Below are 24,351 nucleotides of genomic sequence, written 5' to 3'. Positions count from 1 at the left end.
CCTTTTTGTTTGTTTTCTGTAAGATAGTATGGGATTGTAAAGTGCATTTCTACTCAGTTCCTTTTACTAAACCCCTCAGCTTTTGGAGACAAAGAACAACATCACGATGAGTGGCTAATCAATTTAGTATGGCAATTCCTATGAGAATAAAAATATCCCTTGAATTAGTTATAGAAATAATTTTAAAAATAAATCTTATAGAGACACTTTTAAATTTATTTAAATATGCTCCTTTTTTCTGCCTTCTTTACCAAAATCCAGTACTGTGGCTAAAATGACAATGAAAAAATTAAAAATTAAGAAACATGGAAGCAGAAGAAAGACAAAAATATATTTTGCTTAAAGATTTTTTTTCTTGTGCTGGATTTTACCCTGGATTTCTGCTCTCTAGTAAACTTCTTGAGTGGGGAGTAACTGTGGGGGAAAGAAAGTACTAGAACTCAGTAAGGTACTCAGAAAGGTAGTATTTCAGAGGAACAAATGGAAAATTCTGATTTTCAAAAGGAGTCAAATTTAACATTCATTATATTTATGTGCCATAATAAATAGCAAAATCTTTCCATTACTGATATATGTATGGCTTTTCAGGCTGAATTTTATAGCAAGGGAAAGCTTCTTATTTGAGGATAGTTAATCTCACTCACAGATTTTTTTAAAGATCACGCGCAGGGTTTTTTTTCATAATTCATGTTATTAATGTAGATTCCATCTTCCACTGTGAACTTATACTAAGCTGAGTAACTATTTAGATAACCCTCAAAGGCAATATTTTCCTGCAGACATTTGACTATTGTGGAATGAATCATTAAAGCAATTTACTCTAGCAAAAAGTAAAACTAAAGACTATTTCTGAAAGAGAAGAAATTTTCATTCCCATGCTGTTTCAGAATTTATTTGCCTATTAATGATTCCATAATAACTTAGCTGGTCCCATTCCATTCCTGATTCATCCAATAACTTCTTTGAAAGTTGGAAAGCTAATTGCAGAAGTGATTATTTATAATATCTGAGTGCTTTATTCAGGGGGCCCATTAAAAGCATAAACACTGGGGACAGAGAAAGGTTACAACTGTTTTAATGAAAAGAAACATATGAAAGTTTTATACAAATATCACTCCTAGACTTGTCCAGATTTTAAATAAAAAGTTCTAATGAAAATAATGTTTTCCTTCAGAGTATCCAGTATGCTCTGTACTAACAAAACCTGACTATTTTACTTCCAGTATAGCTATTCCACTTTACTTGACAGTCTTGTTGTCAAGATTTTCTTGTGGTGTTCACAAAATCAAATGTTTTCTTAAAGCCATGCTGTTTAGTGAAGTAGTGATAATTTCAGCTTGTACTTTAAAGAAAAAGAAGGGCGCCAAAACACACTACTTCATCTTCAAGTGATTTTTGTTTGGTTTGTGGTTTGGCCTTCTGTTTTAAAGAATCATACCACTGGTAAGTCAATGTGGTGACTGTCTGGGATCAGAATATTTTACATGTGCTCTGTTACCAATCTGCTTTTAGATGGATATGGCACCTCTGAGGGCCAGCAGGACAAGTGACATTCTGCACCATCTGCTGTTCCCTTGGGCAGACTGTATCATCCAGAAGTATTTTATTTATCACAATCATGATTCATTTGTGGAATGATGAACTGTTTAAAAAATGATGGTTTTTACTTTCATATGTTTCACTGTTTTCATGGTGTTTGAAAAACCAAACCAAAACATCCCTTAGGTTCTCATGACAATTGCTCACAAAGAGATAGGCAACACTTTGGATTAGTTTTTTGTTGTTAAAATATGTTTTGTTAAGGCAGAAAAGCCTTGCTATTCAGTATCATACTATTTAAGTTTTAGTTTCACAAAAGATGATTTTGGATGGAAAAAGAAAGCAGAGGCCTGTTTAACCCCTCTTTCTTTCTGCATATTGGTCTTATGTGTTAATGCACAATGACACTGAGGAGAGATGAGATGTCAGTTTAATCCATCTGCAACAGACGGATTTTGCATGTGTGCAGAGCCAAAAAGATGATTTGGAAATCTGAATATTTCATATCCTATGCCCTATGTGCACATTCAGTTCAGACTTACATTTGAAATCATCCTTTGAGACAAGGTCATAAAGATTTAATTCCAAAGTGTTATTTTCATACAACTTGGAGTTTTGCATCTTCTGTGAAGTGTTGTTTTCCTTTCTAATGCAGAATAAACTGTTGTGAGCAGTATCATGAGAGGCAATTCCAATCTCCCATATAGACTCAATCCTGAATATTTCCTACCTCCACTGAGATCAATTGTATTTTGGGGTATTCAGTGACTCTAAGGTATTTTTACAGTGAATTAATATTTTCCTAATAGATAAGAACACGCTAGTGCAGTTTACTACGTTTTTTCTTTAATTTAACTAGCACTCTAATTTTTATATCACTTGCTGTTCTAACCCATGACAGTGCTCTCTTTTTTCTTTTGCTTCCCAGCCTTTGGACAATATGGAACCTGAGACATTGCATGAGCCAGTCATTCTTTTATTTTGCAGTGCCAGCTCTGTGCTGTGTCAATAGACAGAAGTGAGGGGCATGTGAAGACAGTGAGGGAATAGAAACTTATGTGGGTGGACTTGGGAGGACAAGGACGTTGCCTGAGGACAAAGACAACGACATCCTTGAAATTGTGAGGCAACCCATCCTTTCAGCGCATCTGTCTAAGTGTTTTATGCTGCATCCCTCAGGCTACATCTGAGAAATAGTCAAGACTATGGCAAGTAATGCCACTATGATCTGAACAAGAATCCACATCTGGAATGTAGATGGCCTCCTGCAGAGTTAGGTAGCCCAGACATCTGTATCAGGATACATCCTGGAGCAAAAACATACCCTTACATAGGGAACAGTGCAGTGTCTTGACCTTGGAAACATTTGTTATGGTTGGAGGGAGATTTTTTTAGACAGAGTGTTCTTACCAACCCTAATTTTTAGTTGATGAGTAGGCCAGGGGATAGCTTGTGTTTGATGTGGGGAAGAGGAAGCCATGGCAAAACTCTCCGCTGAGCTCCTCCTGGGAGACCAGAAATGAATTGCATGTGAGCGATGTTAGTTACTCAGTGAGTAATTGGAAGGGCCTCAGATACAACAGTGATGAGAGCACTGTAAGAACCCATGGAGAGTGTAATCATGAAGGTAACAAAAGATGGGGGGGGGTGTTCAGCTTCAGAGCAACATGCCAAGAACATGATCTAAAATGTTAAACTGGCTAAAATATCAACAGATCAAACTGAGAGAGGCTGAGACATAATGTCATCCTTCAAATTGCAGATTTGGGACTGAATTTACACTTAACAGTTTGAGACTCTTCCCACTGAAGTCTGTGGCAAGCTGCCAGCTGACCTCAGTGGGAACAGACTTAGACCAGAAGCTACTGTGCAAGTAGAATTCAAAAAGTGCTGAATCGATGCATTGGAAATAAAATTCACCGTTTCCTGCCAGAAAACAGGGAGAAGGGCAGGGAGAAACCTGCAAAATCTAAACCAAAGGATGCAGAACAACATACAATCCAGGATGGAGAGTCAGTGGCACCAGGGAGTTGCAGAAGATAAGGTAATAAAAGATGGACTAGAGAAAGAGAGTGAAACAAGCATCAATATCTACTTGTAAGAGAAGGTTCTGGTCCTCCAACCAGTCAGGTGGCACAGAAAAGGTGTTCTGGCTGCTGACAGTGGCAATGTGGTGCTGGAGCAGCCCTGCAGAGGAGAGGTTCAGTGGAACACTGAAACCAATTCTACTTATTTCTGCTAGTGTGGGCATGAATGAGACTTAAAAATATGCTGATTTGGTAGGACTCTTTACTCTTGTGGACAATGGGATTAACCCCAGTAATCAGATGCAAATTCTGAATAAAAGATCTGCCTACCTGAAAGGAAGGATAGAGCAATGCAGGTGTGAAAGCAACTACAATACTAAAGAAAACACTAGTATAAAAATTAAGGAATAAATCCACTTTTTTAAAGAAGAAAAAGTGCTAATGTAAAATAGAGCTCCTGCACTGATGTCACTTAATGCTGTGACCTGCACTTGGGGGAAATCAGCAATGAGAGAAACAACCTCAACGCTCTGACCACATAACAAATGACATATAATGTGATTTGATTGAACAGTTTAAATTAAAATGTCACATTACCGACAACCTGTGCTTCTCTGAATGAATGCATTAGGAAATTGTCACAATGGATCTGCCTTGGAAAACGGTACAACAAATGGAAATCACCACGAGTGGAAATCACCGAGGACACTGCCATTGTTATCGCTAATTCCAGGCATTAGCTTCTTGACTTTGATGTGTGTTTGAGCTCTTCAGCCTATTAGCTTCCAGTTCCCACAAGTGCCCAAGCATTCCTAACAGCAGCTTTTCATGGAAATCTCCCTGGTATGTGTGATCACTGGAGCATGGGTCACCCATCACCGGAGCATGTAATGGTGATGCCAGAGCCTGAGGCGATCCACACTGGCCCTGCTGGGACACCAGGATGGCACAAGGTTACCAGCTCTGGCAGCATGACCATGGCAGCTCCATTTACTCCGCTATGGGAGCCAGAATGTTTGATCTGGTTCTTGTCTTTCATCAGAAGTGTGCTAGCACAGAATTCTGCCTACATAGGAACCACGTGTCCCCACTGAGTTGTGTTTTTATTAGCAACCAAAATTATTAGTTGTTTGTGTTGTTACTTTTGAACTTTGTTTTGGAAGAAAGTTTCTCAGCATTTTTGGTACAGAAGATTGAAAAAATATGGTGACTTCAAAATAAAAGCAATTAGTTCATAAAGAATGTATAATTTCTAAGGTATATACTTAGCTAAGGTAAGACATGCACATTAACCTAAGGTAAGACATACACATTAAACTCACTTTTGTTGACATAATATCTGAAATCAAACATCTTATTGACTTGAAAAAGAAAAGTTTTTCTTTGAAGCCAATGCTTCCAGTTTTTAAATGCTTAATTTTCAATGCTAGTTATTTTTTCATTACTTAGGACAGCACAAATCTATAATATCCTTTAATTAGAAAAATATCTTCAGGGTTTTTTTTCTATCAGAATCTAGGTGTGACAAGCAATAGCAGAATCCTCATTAACAGAGTTTGTTCTTTGTAGGTAAACTGAACACTAGAGTCTTCAAATTTGTCTATGGGTGTTTGGCTTCTATAAACTGAGTTGTCTTCTCAGTATTTTTCAGTTTTTGTGGGCAAACTGGGGGAAAAAACCCAAGAAAAAAGCATTACTGGCTCTTCTACATTGTGGGTGAGCCAATATCAGTTGAAACTGATGCACCTTTTTCTATAGCTATTGGAATATTAAATCTGTCTTTATAAATCCGAGTACAGAAACATGGTTGACATCTAGAAGAACAGCAGATAGCAAGATGAAGGATCAGAGGCTTAACCAATTGCTCCCTGATGTCAAACTGAGAACCAGCAGAAATAATCACTTTGGCATCAGACAGGAAAGGTCAAAGGTCAGGATTTAATGCTGTCACAGAAGGATTCTTCAAATAAGCCAAGCAGCTGCTTACTAAAGCATGATTATTTGTTGTGTTTAGGGATTCAGAGAAAAGCGTGATGTGGATGGGAATGCAAGGTCTCCATGTAAAAACAGGGAGAACCATCTTATATGGAAAGTCTTTCCCACAATCATTTTTTACTTGAACAAGTCCATAGAAAGTAGGTAAGTAGGGTTCTCCTGTTTCCTACTTTTCTTCTGCTCAGCTAATAAGTCTTGCCTTTAAAGGATTTTCCTTTTTACAATGAAATACAAGACAGTGTCCTATTTCTCTGAAAGCTGGATGTGCTGTTGAACAGGAAATTCAAAATTGCTCAAGTTCCAGCTTGTCAGAGCAGAAACAGTGTTTTAGTTTTTGTTCCAGCACAGAACATCAAATGTAACTCCTTGTGCCTCCAGTTGTCAAGGATGTTCTGCTGCAGAACACCAGCAAATCTGTTGACTGGATTGATAATCCCCCAAAACAATAAGGTGCCTATTTGTGCAGTCCTGCTTCTTATCAGTCAACACATCAGTGCCAAGTTGAATGGAATCTTGGATGAAGTTCCTGGATGTACAGATCTGTGCTTAGGATGCTGGTTTCCACAGAACCTCAGAATCTGAGTTGTTAACTTGATAATATGAACAAATAGTCACCCCTTGTAAGTCCTCTAAGTATCTGCATTCTATTGATAGTTGAGATGTGAGCTTGCTGCATCTGCTTAATTCAAAAAACTGCTATTAAACATTCCTCAACAGATCCTAACATATTTCTCTGTCAGGACTACTGGGAGAAATGGAACAGAAGGGAGGAAATGAACAGATCATGCAGTATAATTCACCTGTGTCTGATACCAGTCCTCGTTCTGGCTTTTGAATAAAAATAAAGCAGTCCTAGAGATATGCCATTGCTTGAGGGTCAGGGGTAATGAGAAAGCAGATCTAGCTCAGCTTAAAAATGGTTGGAGTATTAGGCATCAAGTCTGGTACTGAAACACTGTTTTTCAGCAATGAAACTTTGCATATGCATTACTTGTGCAGTTATCCCTCATTCCACAGAGTGCTTAGGAGAGAGGGCTGGGATTGGAGTAACCTCAGACTGCTTCTGCAGGACAGGATAAACTTCTGAGGCCAGAGTAAGAAAGCTTTGCTCAAGCTGTTGATTGTATCTTCAGAGTTTACTTGATTTCCTTTCCCAGCCTTACAACACGAATTAATGTGTATGTGTATATTCAAACTGTGTAATTAGCTGGATGTTTCAGAGGTTGAATGTTTTGTCAAGTCCTGGAGAATGCCTCAAGTTTGTTGCTCACTCTATTAAACTCTAATGCCATAAGAGGCAATAAAACAAATACACTGTACATGCAATAGGAGCAAAATACATCCTCAGGATAGCTTAACATGGGGTGCATTGAAATCCAGGAGATTAAGAAGGGAGAAAATGAGAATATAGACACAGCAATTGGAAAGATAAATAGAGAGTGAGACTGCTACTGGTAGCATTGGCCATACCATCAACCTTGTCATCAAACTTTGTAAGAACTGCAGTTAGGGATATAAACTTATAGATCCTTGAGAAAATCTGCTTTCTGATTTCTTAGATGCCCAAGTGATATCCATGTGGAGCCCATCCTTGAGTATTTGTAAGTTTTCCATTTCTACCTTTTCTTTAGTTTTTTTTCCCGTATTTTTCTTCATCTTTTCACCCCACACAAACACCTTACAGCATATTTAGCACATAATGCAAACCAAGGGATGAATCTCCAGAAGGACTTGAACACCTGCTGCTTCTGTTGACACTAGCTGCAGGGTCTAAAAGTTCTGCTAATAGAGTTCCTAATGGTTTCTAAAATTATCAGATAAGGTGACAGGTTCCCATTTGAAGTAAACAAGGAAGTTTCCCGATCCCCTTCCATGGTTTGCTGTGTTGTCCATGTAAGACACCCAAGCTGGAGCTGCTGGATTCCATTGCATGAAATGAGTCACTGGGGTGAGGACTATAATAGCAGAGGAACTGTTTTAACAGAATAGATCAAAAATCCATCTTATCCAGCATCTTGTCTCAATTCAGAATACTTCAGAAGAAGGTGTTAAACCCACTTAGTGCATGTGATATCATACAACAGGAGATATTTCTTCCTTACCCCATCTGGTGATCAGTTTATACCCTGAGGCTTATGGATTGAGCTCAGGTTGTAACTATTCAATACTTTCATTTTCAAGATCCAGAAAGAGTATATTTCTAAATGCTGCTACATATGACTGCCAGACACAGCAAGTCTGTAATTTCAAGCAAACTTCCTATAGCATTAAAAAAAAAAAAAAAAAAAAAAAGACAAAACCCAAAAAAGTAATTAAAATCAAAATAGAAGCAGGCAAACAATAAAAACAAAACAAAACATACCATCAAAAAATCCAGCCCCAAAGCAGAAATAAGATCATGGAGAAAAAAAAAGTTATAATATAAATTTTTACTGGTCTTTTCATTTATATTTGGAAAAACCCCAAACCTGCAACTACTCTAAAATATGTTTTTATCTGAGTAATTCCAGGATTAACTTTTAATTATTTCAAGCTAAAGCTCTGAATCATGTTCTTTTAACTAATGTTGTGATTCTGTGAAATTACGCATGTTTCCACTACTTGAAAGAAGAATAAAGGTTAAATGTCAATGAAGATGTTCTACTTATTGGGTGTAATCAGGACATAAAATGTTATTTTTTTTTCTCCTCATAATTCTAGGGTCAAAAATTCAGCAATCTCTTGTAGCTGAGGGTGCAACCTGCTCTGAGGTCTTCCTTCCTTTGTTCTTTATGGCTAATAGTTTCAAAGGAGTGGGAGGATGATTGTGATCTAGTTCCATTCAATTGCATCAGTAAGTCACTCCCAGGTCCTCACATCAGTTTTGAAAAGACTGCTCATTAGTTTATCCAGAAGGATGTGTTCCCAAACTGCACTTCAGTCTTCATTGTTACAAGATACTGCAATACTTGTCCTAAGAGTGGGCTCTAAAACAGTGTCCCAACCCACAGGAAATTCTGTCATTTTGACATTTGTTTTCCTTCTGAATTGTTACATCAATATATCAAACAGTTTGAAACTTTATGTCAAACAAACTGCTGAAATATTTCTGTCCTGACCTTATTAAAATGTTTTAAGGTAGATTGTATTTTAAAGGTTATTTAGCCAGATAAAGCAAGCTTTCTGATGTGATCCTAAAAAAAAAAAAAAAAAATAAAAATTGTTGATAAAAATGTCATGTTCCTATGAAATTTTCAAACTCATCTAGTCAATGTTTTTGCTGGAAAACTGCTCCTTCAGGAAAATAATAATGCCTACCTCTTCTGTAGCTGATCACTGTAGTGTTGGACTGTGAAATTCTGCTGAAAAGCTGTAAATTTATATTGCTATTGTCATGAATGCTCTTGTTAAAATATAAATCACCTGAAACTTGACTAATCAATCATAAATCTGAATAGTCAGTTCTAATAATATAGGCAGGACTTGACTATCCTTGCTTAATTATTTCATAAAGCACCAATGTTGCTGATATCCAGTGTGGTTTGAAACTAAAAGTATTCTTCATTTATCTGAGTTGTTGAAATGTTTGTCCAGATTCCACTGAAAAAGAAACTATGCCAAAACATTAAGCCTTTCAGTTGGTTGCAGAAGGGGGTTTTTTCATTATTTTTTCTTCAAGTGGCATATGAAAATTTAGTTATTTTTAAGACTTCTATTCTGTATGGTGTAATACATTTGCCTCATACCATTACAACCTCCATGACATCACTAGAAATTAGGAAAGTATGAAAAGATGAGATTTGTTCTCAAGCCCTACAGTTAGGTTTTAATCAACATGTAAAAAGTATATGTGGTCCCACTGCAATGAAGAAAAGAATTATGCAAATGGGAGGACTTTGCCTTCCACCACAAAGTACCATGAAGATGGGTGTTAAAGGAGGCAGGGCATTCAGGAGCAATCAGCACAGGGCTGACACAACTTCTGCTGAAAGCAAAACAAACAAGTTTGGCCATAATCTCTTGTGTCGTGTCCAAATAGCAAAGTGCCAAAACTGAAAAACATGGTCTGAGTGTCTCCATATTTCCCTGACCCAAACTTTTTCTTTACGTTCTAGAAGTAATATAGAACAAGCCTTCTAAAATTGCAGTGCAATTTCTTGAAGGGGAATAAGTTACAGATGATGTGTTACATACTCGAGTATTCCCCTGTGGGGTTAAATGATACTCTCCATGGCACCCCCTTGTGCCATGTGCAGTTGGTCTTATCTCGAAAATGCAGACTGCTTGCCAGCAGGCATTCCTGGTCATTCAAGTCTGGGCAAAATTGCACCTGATAGAGAGGGCACATACTTTGATTTATGTCTAAGATATTCTTATACTCCATTACTCACACACTTTAATAGCAAAACACTGCATGAGCACATGTGTTGGAGGATGGAACTCATTTACTGCACAGTCCAAAGGGGAAGCATCAGGTTTTCTGGGTTGATATTTAGTACCTGAACAATGTAAAAACTTGTGTCAAAGCCAAGAAGCTGGAATGACTGTCAGCTGGTGGCATCTTTGCTCCAGGTTTCAGGCCCTTTCTGTAATTACATATGTTTTGTGCAGGGTACACTTGATACTCCAAACATGTCAGCTCTGTTAAATTAAATACAATCCAGGAGAGAAGGCAGAGAGCCTAGGTTTTGTGGCTGGCCTTGAAATCAAATGTTTAGCAAAAGTTTTCCTATTTTTTTTTTTTCATTTGAGAAGGTTGAAAATCAAATAGCTGACACATTCCTGGGGACTGCTGAGTCAGCTGGAATGTTACTGAATTATGTCCTTTATTCTAGTGAATAAGAAGATGTGGATTAATGGCACCATAAGATCTTCAAAGACTGATTTCCAGCTAAGAATAGTTTATTGCTGATTCATCTTAAAGAAAGTTCCCTGGTTTGAGTCTCAGAGTAAGATATTTAAATATGTATTTTAAATGAGTTCAATTAAGTCTATTGCTTCCCTGTGACTCTAAACTCGCAGGGTGGGAGCCTTAAATTATAAAGCTAAAAGGAGATCAGATCTAATCTCTTTCCTGTCTCAGTGTCTAAAGTTGTCCTTTAAATTCTTACCAGCCTGCCAAGTCTGAAGCTGAGTGCTCAAACCTGCAACTGAAATAGTTTTATTAATATTTTGCCTGTAATATATCTTTATATGATATATCTGTACTCTAGCATAGAGTACTTTAAAAAAAAAAAAAAAGGAAGAAAGCTCAATCATTTCTGGAGAAGATATTTGATGCTTAACATGAGTTATTGACTTCTATAAAAATTATAAAAAACTTCTGTAATCATTTGCTTTCCCAAACTTCTCTGGACACAGCAAGGCTTTAGGTATATACAGGTTCTAACTGAACTAATAGTATTTCAGCAGCTAGAAATAGTCATGGAACAGAGGAGGAGAAAAACTGAGGTTAAGTTTACCATAAATCCAACTGTGAACCAAAGACAAAAGAAAAAAAATGTCTGTCCATCAACTCAGGTTCAAACCACTACACAGAGCTAATAAAGTGTTGGAGAGAAAATCCATGAAATAAGGAGAGTTTACGCCACTTCAAAATCTGACCCTTAATCTACTTCATTAAATCTGCACAGTTTACTGCCACTGGTCCAACATTACAATCACATTTTTCTTCCTATCTAATTTGCTATTATGATTAATTCCTAGTGCTTCTGTTATTGATATTAACTCTTTATTAGGCATAAATAGACCTTAAGTGAACTCCAGGAACTTCAGGAAGGGATTTCTGAGACTCACTTTTTGTGTGATGAAGTGGTATTTTCTTGCTTGCTTGATTTCCTGAATTATTTCTTTATCAAAGAGTTTGACTGCATCTTTCTATCTATCTATCTATCTATCTGTCTGTCTGTCTATCTAATATGAATGAGGGTTCATTAAATGCTGCTTAGTATTTTCATTTCTGAAATAAATAAGAAGGAAAGAAGAGAAAGAAAAAGAGAGAAAGCACCACAGCATTACAGTGGTCATTCAGGCTTCCTACTAGATTACTTACAAGTAAATATGCAAACTAAGCCTGCTTATTCTTTAAAAACGATGAAAAAATATTATAACTGCCACAATAGTCGTAAAATTCTTTTGTCAATACATGGGAAATGTGGGGAAAGACAATAGAAAAGGTGAGAGAGAACTGCAGAGAAAGACTGAGACACAGTTCTTACTTTTTAATAAGCCCCACAAATCACTTAATATCCTTTAAACAATGGTCACACCTTGGACTCCTGTGAGAGCCCCCTTCCCACTGATATTGCCAGTGCAACACCTCTTATCCCTTTATTAACCTCAGATTTTATGATCTGTTAGTCAGGGACGCACAACTGTTTCACAGGCCATAACCATAGCACCTGCCCAAGCATCTGAGCACCAAGGCATCCGAGTGCAGAACAGGACATGTGCTGCCTGGCAGTGGGGATCCCAGCATCCTGGAAGAGCCAGGGGAGCAGGAATAGCCTCAGCTGCTCATGTGGTGCACACTTGTGGCACAGGGCTTGGCCAGAAGAGTGAGCAACTCCTGGGTTCAAACACTTGCAAATTATCTAAAGGGAATAGGGGTGTGAATTTGTTATGAGATCATGTAATGGAAGAGCCTCTCACGATACAAATGTGCAAGCCACAGGGTGAGGGTTGTGAATACTAAGCCCAAATCCCTGTTTCATGGAGCAGTACTGTAGCTTATGGCTCAGTAAAAATAAACTGTGAAAGTTCAAATGAGTTGTCTTATTTAAAGCTCAGGCGAGATAGCTTTGATATCCTGAATACTCTAGCCACCAACCAGTTCTGTAAAGGAATGTGTTCTAGCTAGAATGCCTCTGTCCCCCCTCTCCTTTCTCAGATACTTCAAAAACTCCAGCTATTGCTGAGATGTTGAATGGATATTCCTGCTAGAAGAAAAGTTATAGGAAATAGCTTCTTGGCAGCCATACCTTGGAAAGAACCTATCTGCTATCCTTTCATTTATTTTTTTTCTTCATTAGTTTAAGTGTCCCCTGAAACAGCATCATGGTTCTCTTATATAGAATAATTTTAATTAATGCTGTGAACATGAGGCACACTTCTGTCCATATAGACACAAGTATTGATGAAAGGCCAGAGAATGGGGACAGAAAACCTGAACAAGATCCACCAGTGGGGTTTGTCTTGTGCAAAAATGCAAGGCCCCTGCTCCAACTGTGGTTTATTATGGTGTAAGTGCTAAGAAAAGTCTGTGTTAATGTTTGAAGCAGGAGAAAGTTGGATTCTGATCTCCCCAACTCTGCGTATCCCTGAGAAGTCAGTGTCTGAGTGTCTGCAGCCTGCCCCAGGAGCAACAGCCTGAAGACAGAAAAGTGACCTTGTATCACCCTTCATCTGGAATGAGAGGCAGCCTGGCACTGACCTTGCAATCTGAGAGCTTGTTTGCTCCATGCAAGTGTTGCAGCAACTCTGCTCATAAGCTGCTGTGTGTTTCCTGCTTGCAGCACTGATCCTTCCTTACCTGTCCCGATTCTGCCCAGAATGCCCAATGCCAAACTGTATCATGCAGAAATTTTGAAGTCATTATTTCCTGTGGATGTAACCAGGATGATTTTTAATAGAATCACGGTTTAGTTGATGTTGTTTCCTGATTTAGAAGTTACAAACTTGTGAAGAAAGACAAAGGTTTTCCAGCAGGAATGCTTTGAGCAGTTTTTGGTGGAAACACTATTGCTCTGTAACCAACAGAATGGTTCATTTAGTTTCTGTCTTTTTGGGAACCCCTTACCTGACTTCTATTTCTAAAACATGCTGAATGAAATCCTGGTCTTTCCTAAAGCTGTTAGCAGCCCTCCCCCAGACTCCTCCAGGGCCAGGATTCCACCCTCTCTCTCACATTCTTACTTTGGCCTTCAAGCTCTGTAGCTGAGAAATTCTTAACTGAATTGCTCATCTCAGCCCAGAGGGCATGGCTGTTGACCCCACTTTTACACAGCTGGTGTAGAATACAAGGACATTTCAGGAAATTTCATCTGCCAAGAGGTGATTTCTGCCACACTATCTATCACCTTAACAACTGCAGGGGAGTGAGTACATAATGTGCTTGGCATTAGCACCTGTTTTTATAACACTCCAGTTAAATACCAGAGGCCAAGACTACTGGGTTTTATTCAAAATACTGCTTTACTCTCAAACCAGATTGTTTCCCAGAAAATGCTGGAGAAGGAAATGAATTCCCAAAGAGAGTCAACCTCTTTAATCTACTAGTGTGATTGCTTGTGAAAAACTACTGATTGCACCTCGAAGTTGAAATTAGTTGTGTTTAAATGTCACTGATTGGAATACCTGATTCTGTAAACCTAGATGAAGGAAAGATTGACAAAATATTCTAATCAGGAAAGCAGAGCATTACATTAACTTAATATTCTAATGTACTTTATGAATTATACAAAGGATAATTAATTCAACTCTAAACCAAATCAGTAGTGACAGACAGTGGATTTTTTTGGTTCTTACTTCAGTGTCTATTTAAAAGTCTGTGTGGCAATGGTAAAATCCCTGCTCAGTTCTTCATATTAAGAGATCCAAACCAGCAAATTACTTAGGTTAAAAAAAAAAAAAAAAAAAAAATCTATCCCATTTGCAGCAATTAATGAAGGCAGCATCCTCATCTCAGAGCAGTCCAGCAAGAATGGATGTCTACTGGCTCCTGGACCTATAACCAGAAAGAGGAGTTATGATCATGTGGTTCTGATTTTGATGCAGCACAAGCTACATCATTTTACTTACTAATTGCCCTGCAAAGTCCACTATGTCCAACCCAAGCACATGGTTTTCTCGTCATACCTTATATTTAATGTTCTGGTAACTTTACTGCAATCCTAGGGAAATTTTCGAAGCCACAAATAACCTTAGCATTTGTATTGCATCCTAGTGTCTGGTCTTTGTATTATGTTATTTATGTACTTGCCTTATAATTAGAATATCTTAATTTAAAGCTCTGATTGCACTGATAATTATGGATCATAGTAACACATAGGTTTTCCAGTTATTAAGTTGGATAGGCCTCGCATTCCTAATGCTCTTTCAATATCAAATTGCAGTGAAAGAACCTTCACCATTCCATAACTGTCCTGTAAGCAAAAATTTGATATGTCTATGCTAGTGAGATTGTTTATGTGCTATGTTCCTCCTGCTGTTAAATAACAGAAATACAAGAAAGTCACCTTACTGCACATAGTTTCATTTCTATTTAAAATGTAAGCCTTACATGATCTTTTGTATATGTAACATTTATGCATGATAAAGCAAAAAAAGAGAAGATAGAAATCTAATTTATTCCTTATTAAAAGATGTGCCATGAGTGATAGGGCACTAATCCTAGGATTTTTATGAATAGTCGAACTGCACCTTTTCCCCATTGACAAATGCCTCTGAATTCACAGCCATGGATGGTTGTGTACTCGTCTACATAGCCTATCATATGTGATTTTTTAGATTTTCCTTTCTTGTTTTTCAAGTCAAATTAAATACTAGGAAGCTACCATACCTGTACAGGTAAAAAGAAACCCATAATTTTGGTGTCATAGATGAATAAAACTGACATAAGATGACCCTCTTCTTTGTCTGGCCAGGTTCACCCAGTCTTGTGATTAAAATATCACAGAGAATTAAATTGTCAAGGAGTTCAGCAGAAAGGGTATGATTTGTTGCCTCTTCATTACTTCACATAATTCTTAAGATGACTATTGGCTTAAATACAGGTGTTTGTGGTTATCAATCACCTTGGAAAATAAACCTCCAGGCTAGTTTTCACTGGTTTGTTGATGGGGTGAGCACATCTGCCTGCAGCCACCAGTTAGCAAGCACATGTAATTCAGGAAGAAAAAGTTGCTCTTTTCTATATTGGAGCATTAAAATTACAAGCATTTGCACTGTTGGAAAGGTTTATGGGCAGAGGAGAGAGGTTCAGCAAATTATTTCCCAGACAAAACACTTTAATGACATTTTTAATATTTCAGGGTGTTTTCTAAGGCACATAGTTCTATATTTTGTATCTCAGAGACCTGTAATCAACCCCAGAAAGTTTAACAATACCTTAGATGTGGAGCAATATTAGAGAGAATTGCAAACTAGTATCTGAGACAGAAAACTTGATTGGAGCAGGACTACCTATAAGTCAGAGAGCAGGGACCAAAGTACAGGTCTCCACTTTGCCCAATGTCTGTCCAATCACTCTTGTTCACTGGTTCATGAATCTTTTTTTTAAGGAGTGGAACAAAGTCAATATTTTCACCTGAAACACAGTTTCACAGTTCTTACCTGGAGGAGTGAGAGGTGTGGATTTGATATTAATAATTTTTAAGAAAAGATGAGCTTTGAACACAGGTTTTCTGATTCCCCCCTTGAATTGTCTGGACTGGAAGATTATGTATAGAAGAGATTACATTATGCTTTAAGAAAGAGATAACTTAGGTGTCCAGCCCCAGGAGACAAACCCAAGCTCTGAACTCTAGCTGAACATTATAATGACCTTCATCATGAACACAGAATATGAGCCTCCTTTGTAGGCTCTGGTGGTCTTTCTAAATATCCCTTGCTGTTTGTTTTACTTGGTGATCTCAGCTGGCTTTGGCACTTACCTTGAGGAGCACAGAACTCAAATATCTAACCAAAGTCTTGCCACAGACTGCATCATGAGCACACACTCAGAAGTTTTGTACCAATAAATGCAGTGATCTGAAGTTAAGCGTTGAATCAGCACATGTAGAAATCCCTAAGTTCCTTTGAAGGTTCAGATTTTAACTTAATTTCTCAATTTTAACTTTATTTTCTGAAAACTGGTCTTTCCATTATCAGTGGAGACAGACAGGCAGTGGAGACAGACAGGCAGCTCCAGGGGAGAGTGACCTCATCCCAGGATAGCTGTGCTCTGTATCTCAGAGTCACTTCCTCAAGGAAATTCTTCCTGTTTAAACTAGGCCTCTTTCTGTTCATGTCTTTTTGGTTGTTTTCATTATTATTATTCTTATTGTTGTTATTATTGTTATATTTTTTAAGATTACCACTAGAAGGAGAAATCTATTTATGTTGACTAGAGCAGCATAAGTGATCAATTTAGACTAAATACCTAATTTTCAGTAGGTGGAATCAGTTAACTGAATCCTTCATGACTTTTCCCATCTGTAAAATTACAATTCTCTGCCTCACCAGGAGGCTGCAAGGCTAAATACATTGAAGACTGAGAAATGTTCGAAAATTGAGGTTGTGTATGATCTACAAACCCAGAAGTCAGCAAGAATTTTTTTGCTACTGACTTCATTTGTGGCAGGATTTAACCTGAATAATTTAACTTTTATTTGGAGGAAGATTTTGTTTGTTTGGTTGTTTTGTTTTGTTTTGTTTGGGTTTCTTTTATGTTCTAGTAGACATCCAACAGGTACAAAAGTCAGTTTTTGATGGCTTTCAGAAAAGCAGGCTTTCTTATTATGAACTGCTTACTAAAGACAATAATAGCACTCTGAATAACAAGGAAGGCTTAAATAACCCCTTGACCATATCGCCTGCATTATGTTTTATAACATTTCTAAGTATGATCACTTTTGCAGATGCTGGTTGTGTGGTTCTCATATGGGGGCTTCAGCTGTTTGGAGATGTATGGATGTAGATAGCTTATTGTTTCCTTTATTGCCAGCTACTGCACCACTAGGTGCACACAACTGGAGAAAAAATGTTTTACCATTACACTGGAGTGTGATAAATTCACAGAAGAGTTTTGGTCTTGATAATCTCAAAACAATAACAGCCTTAAAACCATTCTTATATTTCCTTAAGCAATAAACATGCAGAGCAGACATGGTTGTGTTCTGCCTAACATCATCAGATGCTGCAGCAGTTCCCAGTTGCTACACCTAGCTGTGTGTTCAGATGCATTCCAGCTCCATACCAGTTGGAGAACACCAATTTTTCTCCCCGACTTTGTGCCTAGGCAGGTATATGGGCTAGCAAAGCCCTTGGTGCATGCCAAAAATTTGGTTGGCCAATGGCATATGGACCCAGACTTTTGTGTCAGAGGTTGTTTTCTTTGTAATAAAAGTAAAGTTTTTGCAGACAGGCTGAACTGGGTACTATTGACTGATGACAACTGATGACTTCTCAAGGAAGCTTTCTGTCAGCCTTTCTCTGAAGTTTCTGGACAAAAAAACCCCAGGGCATATGAAAATGCCTCCTTAGGTAGGTTTAGGTATGCATTCAGTGTGTAAAATCAGAATCTGCTGAGCAATAGGATTACCCTATCCAGTAGTTCTTTCTATGGCTATGGTAGTGTTTATTCTCTGCGCTTGAAGGATGATATTTTACCAAGAATATGTGCAGTACACCCAAAGTCTTGCAAGGTATCCAGAGGCAGTCTAAATATTAATTATGCATTTTAGCAGACAATTTGTCTGGTGGAATAATATAATGAGTACTTTATGAAATCATCAAAGAAGCAAAATGTTTCCTTTACCTTGAAACATTTCCCAAAAGATCTTGTGAGATAATAAGACTTGGCTTTCACGAAGAGGAAAGGAAAAATATATGTTTATAGTTTTCCAAATATAGAGAAATGACTTGTCTCCCTACAAAAATCAAAAGAACTCAAGGAATTTAAAAGGCAAACTCCTCTACTTCTGGAGTTCCAGAAAAAATATAATTTCTGGGTGACTACAGTTTGTCAGCTCTGACCTCCAAGCTTTTGGATGTTGTGTGTTTTGAAGACCTCACAATCCACAAGAGAAAGCCTGGCAGAAGGAGAAGTGTGGGTTGTTAAGGGAGTTGTATGGCAAAAAAAAGACCACATGCTATCTCTGTGAGAGGGTAACCCCTAAATCACACACTGGAGTGGGACCAAATTTCAGCTACTTATGGGTCAGTAGAGCAGAATAACACTGGCAGCTTTAGAGAAGTCTCTGGTGCTTGAGTGGATGTGAAGTGGAAATAGCACTAATTTAAGGACTGAAAAGCTTTTATCTTTAACCTCTTTTTTACTGTTGCAGTAAGTCCAAATCTTATCCAAGCTGAAATGTTGACCTTGATGTAAAAAGTATGTAGTTATTGGAGGATGATGGTCAGTATCACCATGATAGAAACCCCTATCTCAGTGAAGTATTAAGCCTGGCTGAGCTGTTCAAGCTGAGCCTATTTGCCTGGAGTACCCAGAAGTTCTTTATTCAGCAATAAATTAAGTAAATATTTCTGTAATTTTCTATGCCTGTCATGTGAAAGCCTCTAATCCCCTGCACCCTTCTTTTGCAGAACATTCCCCTTTTCCCAGACATACTAAATGTCTGCAATTTAGAATTGGAGAACATTCCCAGAGTTATGTGTGAGCCTTGATACATCTCCACTCTGCTTTATACAGTGCAGGAATATATTCTGAAGTGCCTATGGGTTGTGATGTTTTGTAAGCTGAAAAATTGTTTTTTAATGTGGTGAGGTTAACCTAGTTGAATTTTTATGCTGGCATCTGTCAGTGACATGAGTCTAGACTCTCTGGTAGCCATCCATTATGTATAAATGTTGGTAACAATAAAAAATGATCTGTGTCTTTGGCCCAGGAATGAATACACATATGGAGTCTGTGGGGTTAAACTTTGGTGTTATGTATTCTGAAAGGAAAGAACAATTCAAAGATTCATGAAGATTCTCTAAGTTTTCCAATATTGCTGTGGGTGAGCATCATTTTTGTTCAGGTAAAAAAATCAAACAGAAATATTGAATGTGAAAAATTATTTTACATGGTATTTTATTTCTTTCATGTCATATTTCTAGAGAGTTGTTTATACTAAGGCAGCTCCCTTCTTTCTGTAACCCTATAATGATTTTGGACCAGGTTTAAATAGTAGCCACTATTCTCTTTCTTGAAAAGAAATGGAGTCACAATAAATAGATCAGGGTAAAAGAATTGTGCAATAACTCAGCAAAGAGGAGTAGGATCCTTTCTTTACTTAGTAGAAAACTGATTTAAAAGCTATCTGGTTCACATCAAAATGTCTTCCACAAAACTGATTAATTCCACTTTCTAAATTAAACAGAACTAAAGGGTTTGGGATTTTTTTCTTTCTTTTTTTTTTTCTTTTTACAATGTCCAAGTTACTCACATAGAATGTTTTACAATGGTGATCAAATCTGATGCCCGGAAAAAGCTGTGGGAATTGAGGCCCATGAAATCTTGTTTCAACTGCTTTTATATTTGCTGTCGGAGATGGATATCATTCTCAAAAGGAGAAGGGCGTTACTTTGGCTCCTAGTGTATTGCTGATCCCTCCCTTGTGTGCTTGCCTCTGGAGATGCAGGAATAATCGTATAGCTTAGCTCTCAACCAGTGATCAGTAAAACTATTGGTCATCCCTCTATAGTCAGTAACAGTGCAGTTTGGGAGCCTGTTAAACCAGGAGTTTCCCAAACTGGATAAAAAGAGGCAGTTATCTGCCCCAAGACCCTTATTATTGTGCTTTTTAATAATTAAATAGGTTGTTGGAGCTTTCAATCACTATCTTCTAGCACGTTGCTTGGACACCAGATGGTCGAAGTAAAGGTAATAATTCAACAGTTTCAAGGAAGGAATGAGGCATTTGGCTGGTAACAGATGTATCTGCTATGGATAGCTCAGGTGTTCACCAGCAACTAGCAGCCATCACTTGAAATTAGGGAACAGAAAAAAATCCTAAAAGCAGGAGATGCAAGAGCTCTTGAGCTCTTTGCATTATTTAGGGCTTGTGACGCATGCTGAGTACTTTTTTCAAAAAGTAGGCCACTGAAATCATAAGGGCTATTGCTGGAGCATAGTATTACTTCTTGTGAAGAAGAGTCTGATTCATATGGTTGAATTTTTGATGGCTTACAATAAAAAGAAATGATCCAAGTCCTCTGATCATTCTATTTCAAGGCCCTATATACCATAAAGAGGATTAGCAATGTTTTTTATGTTCAATTAAATATTTTAATGTGTTTATTTTTGCTTACAAGGATGTTCCTCTTCTACACTGGCTGCATTTAACTTTTGCTTAGTTTTCTTTTTTTGAATTGACATTAGACGTCTTTTGTAAATCTCATCAAAAAGATGTAAAACTGTTTTAAAAGTCATTTCATAAAAGTATACTGTAGAAATATAATGCAAATAGCCGTGATTGCGCAGCTTCAGGATGTATCAGACATATTCTACTGATGGAAACTCCAAACAAAAGTTGTGTTGTAGAAATGCAACAGTTAAGCCATCTAGGAGGATATGGGTTTTTCTAGCAAACTCACTGAGAACTATGTCTTCAAACTTGGGAATGTTTACTTGGGAAAGAAAGCACTGTGGTTGCTGTCAACAAAACTTAGAGCAACAGTCACTGTGTGAACCAGCACAAAGGAAGCAGCCAGATAACCCTGAAATACACTGCCTGTCCCAGATGGGTGGTCTTGTGGGTTGTCACTTGGTTTGCCCTTTCTGTTTACATCACTTGGTTATTTTTTCCATTAGAGAAGACCTTCAGATGTGGGGCTGATTGGTGTGTTTTCTTAGTTTGGTGCACATTTATCATGTTCTAAATATTGATTCTGCAGCTAGGGTCCTGTGTCACTGAAATGCTGGTTACTCACAGAATCAATAAAGGATACTTTTGTTACCAGGCTGAGAGGATTTGGATGTCTTTGACAAGCCTTTAATTTTCACTGCTATGGCCATCACTACGTGAGACAAATTTTCATGTGAAGGACCTAGTTTTCAAGATACTGGCCCACTCAGAGTGAGTATGCTGTGCACAGAGTTGAGGGAGAAACACCTTTTTTGTCCCTCAATCTGAAATCTCTTTCATGTGTTTCATGCTACTGCAGATTTCACGGAGGCTTTGGGGAACAAAGGGACTACAGCTCACATCCTGTGGTAGCCAGCAACCTAGGACAACACGCACACACACAGACACACACACTCACATTCACTCATCTAACATTACATTTAGGAGAGATTGCTTCCAACTTGGACCCCCAAATGTTTCCACTGGGAGACAGTAAATACTCCATTTGTGTGGCATGAGAATTTGGTGTAATTGCAACCACTGTCTAATGAGACAAAATACAAGCTGAAGGTCCAATTGGGTCTTGGATATACTTACAGAATAAACACTGAACCATATGTCTGCAAAAAGCAGCAAAACTTTACTGTACTGGAAGAGAAATAAGGCAAGGAAAATGCAACAAATCTGTGTGTCAGTTCTACAGCGGACATTGCCTGGTAAACTATATTTCACTTAAAATTAGGATACCAGTACAGATAAATGCAAAGATAAAATTTTACATCTAAAAAAAATCTTCACACCAAGAAACTGAGAGATTTGGTCACGTTAAACTGAAGAATAAATAACAAAGAAAACCTGCCTTGTAGCTACTTTAAAGCTTTTACCACTTTCAACTGAAATATCTTAGTATAGGTTGAGGCACTGACTCGTTGTGAGTACCAGGACAAGGCGGGGACCAGTTAGCATTGCTGGACTTGCTGAGTGCAAAGATGTCACTTATCAGAGAGCAGGGAGGGAACAGAAATTTTCAAACTGGTCTTAACAGTCAAAATTTATTTTTCATGTGAAAAGACAATCCTTCTTATTAAAAATAATGTTTGCAAACTTTTCAGCCAGTGATCACCAATTTTTCCTCAAATCCAGTGGCAAAATTTCGCATTAAATGAAAAATCATTTCATGTTGAAATATTTTCCTATTGCAAGTACCACATTTGATAAAAAATTGGTCTTTCTTGGTATGTGTAAATATATATATATATATATATATATACACCTTTATATTTTCACAGACTTTTAAAAATCAGTTTTCTGAAAGGAAAAATCCACATGAGGGAATGTGATATCAAATAAAGGCCTACAACCAAGGTTTAGAAATGGGCAGAAAGAAAGGATGTAGACAAGCTTTTTGTTAGAGTGCAAATGTTGGACTGGAGCCTCAATTTGGGTGTTTTGTCTGAATCAGTTCACTTGTCACTAACTCATTTCCGTATAGTGAACAAATGAATACATTTGCTTTTGAGTCCTGGTATGGTCAATATGTGATCATTCTTGTTGATAAATGGACTCTTAAAACTGAAGTGAAAAAGTTATAAGTAAGAGCTGAGTGTTTAAGAATTCAAATAAATAATTTGTCAGGAAACTGTAACCATCTGTCAGTTCCCTGCACTGTTAGGATTTTCCTTCTTTTTTCCCATGCCACTAGAGAAGATGGCCAAATTGCCTAAAACAAATAAAGAACATACCTTTTAGGCTTTTGATCAAAACAAGTGAGAAGATGATCAGTCTCATAAAGGAAAAAAAATTAAGATCATAAAAGGATTACTTAGATTGTCAAAATGAATCACAGATTTGCACCATAAAACAGAGGCCAAAAGAACATTCCTGAGTTATTCTATGTCAACAGCCATTTTAGCTGGCATGAAACTTATTCTCTATTTCTATTTCACAATCTGCTTTGAAAGAACTAAGGCCAACTTGGAAACGATAGGTGTTTGATATGAAACAGCTATTTGAAAATGCTGGTATCTCGTTAAAAATATCCTGAGTTTCCAAGGTGTAGAGTTGCATGAGAAACCACTCAGTCTCTGGCTCCTTTAGAATGATGCCATATCCTGCTGGGAAAATACATGTTCTCCTGACAGGTGGAGGCTGTTTCTCCACCTTCACAGAATCATAAAATCATTAAGGTTGTAAAGCATGTTTAAGGTCATTAGAACCATCAAGCCAGTACTGCCAAGTCCACCACTGGATCATATCTCCAGATATCACATCTACAAGTTTTGTAAACGCTTCTACAGATGGTGATTCCACCACTTCCCTGTGCAGTTTGTTCCAATGACTGACCACCCTTTTTGTGAAGAAATTATTCCTAATATTCGCTCTAAACGTCCCCTAGTGCAACCTGAGGCAATTTCCTCCTGTCCTATCAGGTTTTACCTGGGAGAAGAGACTGATCCCTTTTTTTTTACTCACAGAAAAGATAAAGACAATCCCTGATGTAAACAGCCAGTGTAGACCAGCTCAGCTTTATTGGTGTTAACTCAAATACCAGAAGCAGCATTATCACCAAAAAAACAGGGCACAGTATCCTGCATAGGCCTGTCTCTCTCATAAGTGGACTTTGCTACGCAGAGTAAGATCAGTCTCACCTACTACAGACACCCACATCTCCTCCTCAGACACTCCTCTTGGGGTCAAGGTTGTGTGAGAGGAGAGAAATATGCTCTTTTTGGGACAAATTCATCTGCTTCATTTTAGACATCTATTTTAAGAGGGAATCAGGGAATTCTATGCTTAGGGAACGCACTGGGTTTTCTTAAGCCTTACACTGTATACACTGTGTGATGATTTAGTGAACAGGGAATCAGTTTTCTTGCCTGTAGGCCATTCAAGCATCTAAGGAAAAAGCTGCTAATTACAGGGAGTCACTGTTACAATTAGAAGTTTCTCAAATTAAAATGGCGGCTGATTTATTATTTTTCTGCTTTCATGGCATCTTCTTTCTTTTCCAGTCAGTTCCACAAATTACCTATATGCTGGATATTTCCACAGCAAAGTATGATGGTGGCCAATTAAAAAAAATCAGAGTTGCCAGAGACAAGACAGTAATTACAGACTTTGTGTGGTCTCCTCTGCTTGGCACATACTCAGACTCCCTAAAGACATGAAGCTGCTATTTGTAGTAGTGCAGACCTCTAGTACTCTACAATCTTTACCACCCTGTGCAAGCATGAAATGTTCTTAGGTGTTCAGCATTTTGA

The sequence above is a fragment of the Corvus moneduloides genome, chromosome 4, assembly GCF_009650955.1.
Source record: "Corvus moneduloides isolate bCorMon1 chromosome 4, bCorMon1.pri, whole genome shotgun sequence".
NCBI lineage: Eukaryota > Metazoa > Chordata > Aves > Passeriformes > Corvidae > Corvus > Corvus moneduloides.
The sequence above is the reverse complement of the archived record's forward strand: the minus strand, read 5'-3'. Positions refer to the sequence as shown.